Source organism: Bos taurus, chromosome 1 (assembly GCF_002263795.3).
Source record: "Bos taurus isolate L1 Dominette 01449 registration number 42190680 breed Hereford chromosome 1, ARS-UCD2.0, whole genome shotgun sequence".
Lineage (NCBI taxonomy): Eukaryota > Metazoa > Chordata > Mammalia > Artiodactyla > Bovidae > Bos > Bos taurus.
This window is the reverse complement of record NC_037328.1, coordinates 135,999,183-136,011,786: the sequence shown is the minus strand read 5'-3', so window position 1 is coordinate 136,011,786 and position 12,604 is coordinate 135,999,183. Positions and strand designations below refer to the sequence as shown.

The window sequence follows — 12,604 nt, the reverse complement described above, 5'->3', positions numbered from 1 at the left end:
TAGAAAAATGTGCTGAGCAGTCGGCCCTGAAGGCAGAACCTCTTTATCTGAATGGAGCTGAGGAGCTCCGGTGGGAGCCTATGGGGGAGGAGAGAGGGGTGCTCCTTGGAAAACGCTCTCCTACATCAGAGGCTTCCACAGACTGCGGGGTGGAGCCACAGTCTCCCTTGCAGGGGTGATGGCTGCCACCACACCTAGGTCCACGGGGCCCCTTGAAGTGCTGAGGGTTCTTCCTGGGAGGAGAGGCCACGCCCAGTGGGAGGAGCCCCCTGTGCTGACGCCGAAGGACCTGGGTCTGAGAGCGAGGCAGGCACCAGTTACAGCCAGGCTGACCACTAAGAGTACACAGATAGGGGGACAAAGTCAGGTGTATCGCTTGCTGAAGCAGGAGAGAAACACTCTGAGGGAACCTGGGACATCTTAGGAAGAGGGATTGCAAGGAGCTTGTTGTGAGGTGTAGGCTTGTACTGGGCAATTTGGAGGAAGTTAAGAGTAAGGACTTGTTCTGTATCTGATGCTGTCAGGAACCAGGGGCTCTTGGATGATGGGGTAGCTTACAGTTTGGACCCAGAGGACAGGGTGCAACAGGCCTAGAGCTGTTGTGAGTAAACAGCAGTCCCTCACAGCACTGGCTGGAAGGAGCCCATTGAGTTTATGTGGTTGGAGAGCATTGACCTTGCCTCTTGGTTCAGATGCGATCATGCGGAGGCCTTGTCTCTGTCCGCCCCCCACCAGGATCGCAGAGCAACACTGGTGGTCGCTGATACACTGTGAACGTTTGTATTCAGGTGACCGTACCACGGCCCAGCTCTTAACTGCAGCTGCCTGCGGTCAGGCCCAGGGTTTTACATCCTCTGCCCAAACTGGGCCTCCTGAGCAGCCTGACCTCAGTGGGGGAAGAGGGGACTTGGAGACAGAGCTGGCAAGTCGAGATCTCTGCCTCACATGTGGCTACGCAGGGCTCTCCAGGCTGGGCCAAGGCGTGGTTTGTTTGGGAAGCAGGACTCTGATCTCAGAAATGCTGGGGCCCCACACCCCTGCCTGTCTCACCTTCTCCCCCCAGGAATCAGTCGTGCACCTCTCTGTAAATGAGTGGAACAGAGTGACAGAGACCAGGCCCGACTTTGTCCTTCCCTAATATGAGGCCCTTATCTCAAGGTGAGGGGGATGACCCTATTTCACAGAATTGTGAGAATTCTGGGAGATAACGCAGGGAACCAGAAGCTTCCAGAAGGCAGGGACTTCCTGCCTCTCTACTCCCTGATCTTTCTCTGGCACCCTAGACAGTGCCTAGCACATAGTAGATACACAATGAATATTGATTAAATCGACAGAGAGACATGACCCGCAAAGTAACTACTTAATAAGAGGTTTTCCATTATACTTGTTTGCTGGCTGCCATAAGGAAGCACCACAGAGAGGGTGGCTTAAACAACAGAAAGGGACTCTCTCCCACTTATGGGGCTGGAGTTGGAAATCTAGGTGTCAGGGGAGTTGGTTCCTCCTAAGGTCTCAATGGCAACCCACTCCAGTGTTCTTGCCCGGAGAATCCCAGGGACGGGAAGCCTCGTGGGCTGCCGTCTATGGGGTCTCACAGAGTCGGACACGACTGAAGCGACTTAGCAGCAGCAGCAAGAGCAAGGTCTCTAAGGGAGGATCTGTTCCAAGTCTTCTTCTACTTTCTGGTGGAGGCCTGCAGTCCTTGACCTTCCTTGGCTTGTAGATGTATTATTTCAGTCTCTAACTTCCTTTTCCCTGTGTTTCTGTGTCCAATATTCCCTCTTATAAGGACACCACGTCACACTGGCCTAGGGTCCACCCTAATGACCTCATCTTGATTGCATCTGTAAAAACCTCATATTTCCAAATAAGGTTGCATTTACAGGTACTTCAGCATATCTTTTGGCTGGTACACAGTTCAACCCATAACATCAGCTATTGTTTTTATCACATTACAGTCTTAATTTCCAACATTTTATCCTGTTTCCTCAAATGTCATTTAAAGGTTCCAGAAATGCCAATATTTCTGCACCTAATTCACTTCACCCTCACTTCCTTTTGCACTTGAAATCAGATCCCAAATCTGTGTGGTGTATGAAACCACACACATGGTACAGAGAACCCAGGAGAGTACTATTTATATATTAGAAACACAGTAAATGTCACTAAGTTGCTGTATGATCTTGGACAAGTTATTCCACATCTCTGAACCTCAGTTTCCTCAACTGTTAAATGAGACTGGGTCAAACTCACATCTTGCAGACACACAGGTAATAGGTCAGATTCTACTTCATTCCATGGACACCAAGTACGGGTGACTCCCACGTCTGTCTTCACTTCAGAGCTAACAGGCTGTGTGCCCTGCAGCAAACCCATTTCACTCCAAGTGAAATCACACTTACAACATGAGAGGGTGAGATTCTCTGATCTCCCAAGCCTTGGCCCTAGACCTTCTGTTACTGTTCCTCATTATCCCCAAGCCATGGAGGACGCCTAAGAGAAGAAACTGCCCTCCCATCAGCCTGGTTCCCTAATCTTTCATGGCTATGCTAGTTGGCCGGCTGGGATAGGACTGTTCAGCATATGTTGGCCACCTGCTTCATTTTCAAGGGTCAAGTGGTGCCTGTGCTCCAGTACTGATGAATCAGTTTTATTGACCCGCCCCTTCCCGCCAACACACACACCTGCCAGAATATATTGGTCTTGCTAACTGGCAGTGAGGGGAGAAATTGGCTTACTGAGAGAGCACAGAGCCCACACCTGATCCATGATCACAAAAACCCAGATTAAATGTAACCAATAGACACCTGGAATTTCCAGCTTGAACACCCCCCAGCATCATGCCTGACCTAAAGGTGGTCCTGGATACAAGTGAATATTTTTTCCTGTTCTCAGATGGGAATCACGCTCCCATGGCCCACTGCTGTCATTCATCCCCAAGAGCAGAGGTTTAGTCCAACAGGTCCTGAATCTAACCCCTGGGACAATGCCAGGCACAGAGAGAGCGGAGGAGAGAGGGAGGAGGACAGAAGGAAACAGTGCCTCACAGTGATTCACGGTACAGGCTACAGAGTCCAAAAAGAACTGCATTCAAATTTGACTTTGCAATTGACTGGACTTGTGATGGAAAACAAATTTATTGGCCTCTCTGAATTTCAATACATCCTCATCTGTAACATGTGGATAATAATATATACCCTACAGGATTGTCATGGGAATTAAATAATTCACTGAAAGCATTTAGCTTAGTGTCTAGCCAGGCACGTGCTCAATTAACTGTAGTGGTAATTTATGTCACTGTGTGTAGTGATTAAAATGATAATAACTGCTTGGATTGTAAGGCCTTCCCAGTACCATCTGCTCAGCCAACTCTTCAGTACTGCAGGATGAAGGAATTAGCAGTTGTGCAGCAGCAATCAGAGAGGGATATCTTTTATGGGTGTCAGTTCTAGAAGGTCTTTAGGTCTTCATAGAACCATTCAACTTCAGCTTCTTCAGCATTACTGGTTGGGGCACAGACTTGGATTACTGTGATATTGAATGGTTTGCCTTGGAAATGAACAAAGGTCATTCTGTCATTTTTGAGATTGCACCCAAGAACTGAATTTCAGACTCTTTTGTTGACTATGAGGGCTACTCCATTTCTTCTAAGTGATTCTTGCCCAAGTAGTAGATATAATGGCCATCTGAGTTAAATTCACCCATTCCAGTCCATTTTAGTTCACTGATTCCTAAAATGTTGATGTTCACTCTTGCCATCTCCTGTTTGACCACTTACAATTTACAACTTGATTCATGGAGCTTACATTCCAGGTTTCTATGCAATATTGCTCTTTATAGCATCGGACTTTACTTACATCAGTAGTTACATTCACAACTGAGCATTGTTTTTGCTTTGGCTCCATCTCTTCATTCTTTCTGGAGTTATTTCTCCACTCCTCTCCAATAGCATATTGGGAACCTATCCAGGGTGTTCATCCTTCAGTGTCATATCTTTTTACCTTATCATACTGTTCATGGGGTTCTCAAGGCAGGAATACTTAAGTGGTTTGCCATTCCCTTCTCCAGTGGACCACGTTTTGTCAGAACTCTCCACCATGATCCATCTGTCTTGGATGGCCCTATTTGGCATGGCTCATAGTTTCTTTGAGTTAGACAAGACTGTGGTCCATGTGATCAGTTTGATTAGTTTTCTTTGATTGTGCTTTTCATTCTATCTGCCCTCTGATGGATAAGGATAAGAGGCTTATGGAAGCTTCCTGATGGGAGGGAGGGGGGGGATGTTGTTCTGATGGGCGGGGCCTTGTTCAGTAAATCTTTAATCCAATTTTCTGTTGATGCGCAGGGCTGTGTTCCCTCCCTGTTGTCTGACTATGGTGTTTGGAGATAATGAAGATAATAGCGACCTCCTTCAAAAGGTCCCAGGCACCCGCTACCACTCTCAGTACCCTTGACCCTGCAGCAGGCCACCACTGACCCACGCCTCCTTTCTGAGACTCCTGGACACTCACAGGCAAGTCTGGGTCAGTCTCTTGTGGGGTCACTGCTATTCTTCCTGGGTCCTGGTGCACACAAGATTTTATTAGTGCCCTCCAAGAGTCTGTTTCCCCAGTCTTGTGTAAGTTCTGGCAGCTCTATGGTGGGGTTAATGGCAACCTCCTCCAAGAGGGCTTATGCCACACCCAGATCTGCTGCACCCAGAACCCCTGCCCACTGTGGCAGGCCACTGCTGACCCATACCTCCACAGGAGACACTCAAGCACTCAAAGACAGGTCTGGCTCAATCTCTGTGGGGTCTCCTGGTATGTACAAGGCTTTGTTTGAGCCCTCCGAGTGTCTCTGGCAGGTATGGGACTTGATTCTAAACGTGATTTTTGCCCCTCCTACTGTTCTGCTGGGGCTTCTCCTTTGCCATTGGACATGGGGTATCTGTTTTTGGTGGGATCCAACATTCTCCTGTCAATGGTTGTTCAGCAGCGAGTTGTAATTTTGGAGTTCTCGCAGGAGAAGGTGAGCTCACATCCTTCTACTCTAGAACTAACACCCAAGAAAGATGTCCTTTTCATTATAAGGGACTGGAATGCAAAAGTAGGAGGTCAAGAGATACCTGGAGTAACAGGCAAATTTGTCCTTGTAGTACAAAATGAAGCAGGTCAAAGGTTAACAGTTTTGCCAAAAGAATGCACTGGTCATAGCAAAGACCCTCTTCCAACAACACAAGAAAAGACTCTACACGTGGACATCACCAGATGGTCAATACCAAAATCAGATTGATTATATTCTTTGCAGCCAAAGAAGGAGAAGTTCTATACAGAAAAAAACAAGACCAGGAGCTGACTGTGGCTCAGATCATGAACTCCTTATTGCCAAATTCAGACTTAAATTGAAGAAAGTAGGGGAAACCACTAGGCCATTCAGGTATGACCTAAGTCAAATCCCTTACAATTACACAGTGCAAGTGACAAATAGATTCAAGGGATTATGTCTGATAGACAGAGTGCATGAAGAACTATGGATGGAGATTCATGACATTGTACAGGAGGCAGTGATCAAGACCATCCCCAAGAAAAAGAAATGCAAAAAGGCAAAATGGTTGTCTGAGGAGGCCTTACAAATAGCTGAGAAAAGAAGAAAAGCTAAAGGCAAAGGGGAAAAGGAAAGATATACCCATTTGAATGCAGAGATAAGAAAGACTTCCTCAGTGATCAATGCAAAGAAATAGAGGGAAACACTAGAATGGGAAAGACTAGAGATCTCTTCAAGAAAATTGTAGATACCAAGGGAACATTTCATGCAAATATGGGCACAATAAAGGATATAAACGGTATGCACCTAACAGAAGCAGAAGATATTAAGAAGAGGTGGCAAGAATACAGAACTGTACAAAAAAGATCTTCATGACCAAAATAACCACGCTGGTGTGATCACTCACCTAGAGCCAGACATCCTGGAATGTGAAGTCAAGCGGGCCTTAGGAAGCATCACTACAAACAAAGCTAGTGGAGATGATGGAATTCCAGTTGAGCTACTTCAAATCCTAAAAGATGATGCTGTGAAAGCGCTACATTCAATATGCCAGCAAATTTGGAAAACTCAGCAGTGGCCACAGGACTGGAAAAAGTCAGTTTTCATTCCAATCCCAAAGAAAGGCAATGCCAAAGAATTTACAAACTACCACACAATTGCACTCATCTCACACGCTAGAAAATAATGCTCAAAATTCTCCAAGCCAGGCTTCAACAGTACATGAACTGTGAACTTCCAGATGTTCAAGCTGGATTTAGAAAAGGCAGAGGTAGCAGAGATCAAATTGCCAACATCCATGGGAGCATCGGAAAAGCAAGAGAGTTCTGGAAAAACATGTACTTCTGCTTTATTGACTATGCCAAAACCTTTGACTGTGTGGATCACAACAAACTGTGGAAAATTCTTAAAGAGATGGGAATACCAGACCACCTGACCTGCCTCTTGAGAAATCTGTATGCAGGTCAAGAAGCAACAGTTAGAACTGGACATGGAACAACAGACTGGTTCCAAATCGGGAAAGGAGTACATCAAGGCTGTATATTGTCACCCTGCTTATTTAACTTATATACAGAGTACATCATGCGAAATGCTGGGCTGGATGAAGCACAAGCTGTAATCAAGATTGCTGGGAGAAATATCAATAACCTCAGATATGCAAATGACACCACCCTATAGCAGAAAGGGAAGAGGAACTGAAGAGCCTCTTGAAGAAAGTGAAAGAGGAGAGTGAAAAAGTTGGCTTAAAACTCAACATTCAGAAAACTAAGATCATGGCATCCGGACCCATCACTCCATGGCAAACAGATGGGGAAACAATGGAAACAGTTACAGACTTTATTTTTCTGGGCTCCAAAATCAGTGAAGATGGTGACTGCAGCCATGACATTAAAAGATGCTTGCTTCTTGGAAGAAAAGCTATGACCAACCTAGACAGTACATTAAAAAACAGTGACACTACTTTGCTGACAAAGGTCAGTCTAGTCAAAGCTATGGTTTTTCCAGTAGTCGTGTATGGATGTGAGAGTTGGACTATAAAGAAAGCTGAGCACCAAAAAATTGATGCTTTTGAACCGTGGTGTTGGAGAAGACTCTTGAGAGTCCCTTAGACTGCAAGGAAATCCAATCAGTCCATCCTAAAGGAAATCAGTCCTGAATATTCGTTGGAAGGACTGATGCTGAAGCTGAAACTGCAATCCTTTGGCGATACTGGGAAAGATTGAAGGCAAAAGGAGAAGGGGGCGACAGAGGATGAGATGGTTGATGGCATCACCGACTGGATGGATATGAGTTTGAGCGAGCTCTGGGAGTTGGTGATGGACAGGGAAGCCTGGCGTGCTGCAGTTCATGGGGTCGCAAAGAGTTGGACACAACTGAGCGACTGAACTGAATTGAATCAGAGATGTACCCTTGGTGTCTGAAAAGCATCTCACTCTGTGATAGAAATCCAACAGTAGACTCTAGGCCAAATTAGAGCGGCTAGGGACTCCCTTGTAGGCGGGGCTGGGGGCGGAGGGCGGGCGGGGTCTCAGGCTGCTGTCTTTGACCAGATTATCTTGGCAAGTGGCGCCACCTTCTGGACCGTCTAGGAACTGGCTTGAACTCCTAGTCACCCAGCTGCAAAATCTGATTTGTGCCAAGTTCTGGATGCCTATAATCATCCCTTCATTGCTAGAGCCACTCTGATCCAGAGAGGCCAGCCACACACTTCATACCGCCCCTCAGTCAGTCCGTTCATGTCAGGATTTTCATGACAGCTCCCAATTTCCTGAGGATTATAAGTCAACCATAAAATTGCACTTTGCCCCAAGACTTTGCATATTGTTATCTAGCAAGTCTGTTCTTATTCTCTCCTGCTTCCATTTGTGGTGGGAGAAACCACCTCCTCCTTTTCTCTTTCAGTTGCATTTTCTGTGGCTTTGGGTTTTAGATGAGAGCTTGAGTTTGCAGTAGGTGTCCTGAGTCCCATCTGCTCTCAGCTCACCAAAGACTTTGCCTGGGTCCCCAGTCTCTCCACCTTCATCTTCTCATCTACAAAAGGACAGACAGAATTACACCTGCCATCATGGCCCCAACTCTTTTGAAACTGAAGGAGAATAATATGAGTGGGGAAAACGCCCTGTCAGTGTCAGAGATTAGGCTGCAGCTCCTCAGCCTGCGGGTATAATTAGTGTCACATGTAAGTACAGAATCTTAGCAATAACGGCGTGTGCTGGCCCCACCCCCTTCCTCAGCAGCAGGCTCCACAGTGTAACCTTTGTCATGGTGGCTGCTGTGGAGCTGGCACAGAACTCACTTTTATTCTGTTCATTCATCAGGCATTGATGGGTCTACTCTGCACCAGGCACTATGGAGTTCGGACATTAAAGGGTCAAAATTCTTGGCCTCTAGGACCTGGAGAGCCAAGAGGGATGAGGAGGGAATAAATGAATCCGCACATTGTTGAGAGCCTGCCGTGTGCTGAAGCATAGTGCAGGGTGTGTGATGGGTGTCAACTGTGTGTTAAAGCGGCCTCTTGAGGTCCGCTTACAAAAGCAGCTTTGGTTTGAAAGGGACCTCTTCCAAGGTCCCTTTCAATGTATTCAGTGGGAGGTACATGCTGTCTCCTGCCCCTTGTTGAAAACATGAATGGTCTCAGGATTTTTCTGATCACTTATAGGTAATTAAAAATTCCATGCTTATTTTAAGTCCCAAAACACTGTCTCAATCCAGTAAACAACATGACTGGTCAATATATTATTCAACCCATGGACCCACGTTTTCCCTCCTCCCAGGTAGGCAACCCCCGGCCCCGCCCTGCCCTCCCCGCTGCTGTTTCTAATGCAGTCAGTGTGTAAGCAGGAAGGAAGGAGAGGAAAGGAAGGCAGAAAGGTTCTTCCTTGAGAGACACTGTTATAAGGTGGCTTCACAATGTCTGGGTGTGGCTGGAGTTTAAACCAGGTTTCTTCTCCTGAGGACGTTTCTCTTAGCTCTTTTGAGACGCCCCTCCCCCTCTGCAGGACTAGCTGCAGGGAGAGGCCTCTCCTCTGCTGGTGCCCCCACGGCAACCCCACCCCCAAAGGTGCCCTCTGGTAAACCCCTCTCAGTGGAGCCCAGGCTGTCACACCTGTCACAGGGTCTTGCCTTTGCTGCTGGGGCAGGTGAACCTCCGGGCACTGAAAGAGGAGTGAGCAGCTTCCCATCTGGGCTCAGACAATTTAACATTCTGTTACACATGCACATGGTTTAGTCCTCTTGGTACTCTGGGGAGAAAGTTTGCTTATTCCCATTCTACAAACAGGGGCCTTTAGAACATCACACATCCACAGGTGACAAAGACAGGGTTTGAAGTCCTGTCTCTCTGATCAAGGCCATGTTTCTCCCATGAGTCCTTGCTATGGTCACTAAAGAGCAGAGGGACCAGCCATCACACCTCTCTGTGCCTTGGTTCTTCATCTTGCGTGATCTCCAAGAGCCCTTTGCATTCTAAAACTGCAACATGAAATGTCTGAGTTGAGGTTTCCTGCAAGCCATAGGCAAAGCAATCTGCAGGGCCTCGGCCTCCAGTGTGAGAGGCAGCAGAGCTCAGCGCTCCACTTCCTGCCCTAAGGCCCCACGTGTCCTGCACCTCAATCAGTGCAGGGAGAGACAAACCCCTTTTAACTGGTGCTGGCCTTCTTCTCCCTCCATGAGGATGTGCCCTGTACTGAGCAGGAGACGAATTTGCTTCCTCTTCCACAGGCTTAGTTCCCACCACAGCTCCTGCTGAGAGGGTTCTACCTTGCTGAGCAGGACGCGGTGTTTCAAGAGAGGAACTTTCCAGATAGCATAGCTCTTCTTCTAAATCAGCTATCTCATCTGGAGAAAAACCCTGGCTGTCCTGGATGTGTTGGTTGTCAGTTGCCCCAAATAGAGCCCTCCTAAGGGATTTCCAAAGATAATCTGGGCTGTGCAATGGCCCTGCTCTCCTAACACTTGCTTTGGCGCCATCTGTAGGAATCAGTGCGCAGCAGTTCTCTGCTGTCTCCATAGATCCTCACAGCCTCTCTGTGGAGTCAGATCCAGCGTAATTACCTCCTGTTACCGATGGGGAAACTGAGACTTCGAGGTGAGAAATACGTGCCTGGTAAAGGCCAGAGCCAGGACTGGAACCTTGATTTCCTATTTCAAATGTAATACTTTGAGTTCTGTCCTCTCTTTTTTGCTGGTGCCCTTCTCTAATTGTCTCCCTATCAAATCCCATTCCTGGACATGGAATCCAAACCCACCTTCCTGCTCCTCAACCAGCCCCGGGGTTAGAAGGTGAGGTGGGATCTCAGGCAAAGGAAGGGTGAGGATTCTTCTATAGTTCTTTCAATAGACTATTAGCCACATCCACCCTGCCAATCTACTGACCTGCCCATCCTACACCATCGTAATAAATTGAGATTTTATGTCCATATAACAGAGAAGGGTTTATCTCCTTCATTAAATTAGCCTGGGTGTTCAGACCCAGGTTCAGGGGCAAAGCATATTAATTCCTGATTGCCCTTAAGTTCTAGTGGAGGGTAACAAAGCTAATGTTTATTGAGCATTTACCATATGGCTTCCCTTGTGGCTCAGATGGTAAAGCGTCTGCCTACAATGTGGGAGACCTGGGTTTGATCCCTGGGTCAGGAAGTTCCCCTGGAGAAGGAAATGGCAACCCACTCCAGTATTCTTGCCTGGAAAATCCCATGGACGGAGGAACCCGGTAGGCTACAGTCCATGGGGTCGCAAAGAGTAGGACAGACTGAGTGACTTCACTTCACTTACCATATGCCAGAATTTGTTCTGAGGTTCTTGCATCTCTCAAGCCATTTGACCTGACAGCAACTCTATGTGGCCCACACTTTTATAATCCCCCTTTTAAAGATAAGGCAACTCACAGCTTTATCTTCCCGCACACTGCCAGTGGCCTGCCAGGCATCCCATGATGTGCGCTGCAGCGATGGGGAAGTCGAGAGGAGATGAGGCCTACTTCCAGAGGAGCCGTCTGTTCTGGGTTACTGTCATCATCCTTTCTTTTGGCTATTACACGTGGATGGTCTTCTGGCCTGAGAGTACTCCTTATCAGAGCCTGGGACCCCTGGGCCCTTCACTCAGTACTCGCTGAAGCATCATCACACCCTCGTGCATGGTTGGTGTTGGCTTGCCTGGATGATTCTCGTGGGAGTGTCCTTGTATGCCATTGTATTGCGCAAGTCTAAAGGCATCACGAATACGTGGACCCAACTGCTCTGGTTCCTACAGATGTTCCTTTTCGGGATGGCATCTCTCTATTACTTGATTGCTTTTAGACCAAAATGCCAAAAACAAACTTAAGATACCCAAAAAAAACTGAATCACTTTATTGTACACTTGAAACTCATATAATGTTTTTAACCAACTATACTTCAGTTTTAAAAAAATTAAAAATAAATTAATTAATTAAAAAGAGAGAGAAAATATAGCATATAAAGTTCCTAGGGGGAGAAAAGAAGATATTCAAAAGCTTTCTCTATACTTTGATATTCAGCCTCATCTTTTTTGAGGGGTGCTGTGTTTACTTGATGTTCCTAGTTTCTAGAAAGTTAAGGCCCTCTAGTTATTCATGATTCCCTCGTCAGCTCTAGTTAAAGTTAAGTAGATAGTAGAAAAAGATTTTAGCTTTCTAATTACGCAGACTAACATATTTGGCAAAGCGCTCCCAGCTACCTTCCTGTGGTCCTTGGCTGCACTGACATTCTCCCTGTCACCTGCTTTAAGCCACATACTAAGTTTGAGATACCCTTGAGATACCTTCTGATTAAAACACCTTACCCTTAACCACCATCTTATCAGCTCGCCTTTCCTCCAATTTTTTTCTACCCATTTGATCCAAATAGAGTGAGGCCTCCACAGCACATCAATTCCACCCAGTTATTGGACACCTGTGAGGCAGGATCTTCTCTCAGGCTTCCATTTCACATTACAGAGAAAGATAAGGAAGACAAACAAGTGCCTAGAATGGGGTGGGCTGAGCAGTGACACAGAGGACATGTTAGGAATCCAGAAGAAAGGATTGGAGAATGCCCTTTCTGCCCTCCCAGCCGGAAGTGGTGTCACCTTTCACTCGGGCCTCCGACACAGTGCTCTGTGGTGTGCAGGTCTGACGGCCACTTTCAGGTCAGGACGGCAGCTTAGACAGCTTCATTTTCAACCCTAACACCTGTCCCATCGCCTCACACAGTGTTTACTCCGACTTCACTTTGCACTAGTTCAGCAACATTCCAGTTTTTATTTGAAAACTGCAGGACCGGTACAGTGTACACCTGTCTCAGAGAAAAGCACAGGACTGCCCTTGGCTCCCATCTTTCTGTGGGTCTCCTACAGGGTGGGAAACCTGTGTCTTTCCACCCTTTCCTATTCTTAATTACTTTTCTCCAGCCTCTGTAGATGTGTCCCTCCCGTTCTGACTCACTCAGCCATTCCTGTTCTAGAGAGTCTAGCTCATGGTCCTCCAGCTAATGACTACCTCTCTCATTCACCTGGCTATCTCTTACGATTACTAACTGGCTGGGGCAGAAGGGTTATTGACTGTCGCCTCTAGGAGACTGCAGGG

General features: G+C 47.0%; 1 protein-coding gene and 1 pseudogene across 2 annotated transcripts in view; both read left to right on the top strand.

Annotated features, from left to right (window-relative positions):
• Window positions 1-12,604, top strand: part of BFSP2 (beaded filament structural protein 2) — a 76,919-nt gene that overhangs the window by 15,929 nt on the left and 48,386 nt on the right.
• On the top strand, window positions 10,945-11,346 carry LOC786077 (transmembrane protein 254-like; annotated as a pseudogene).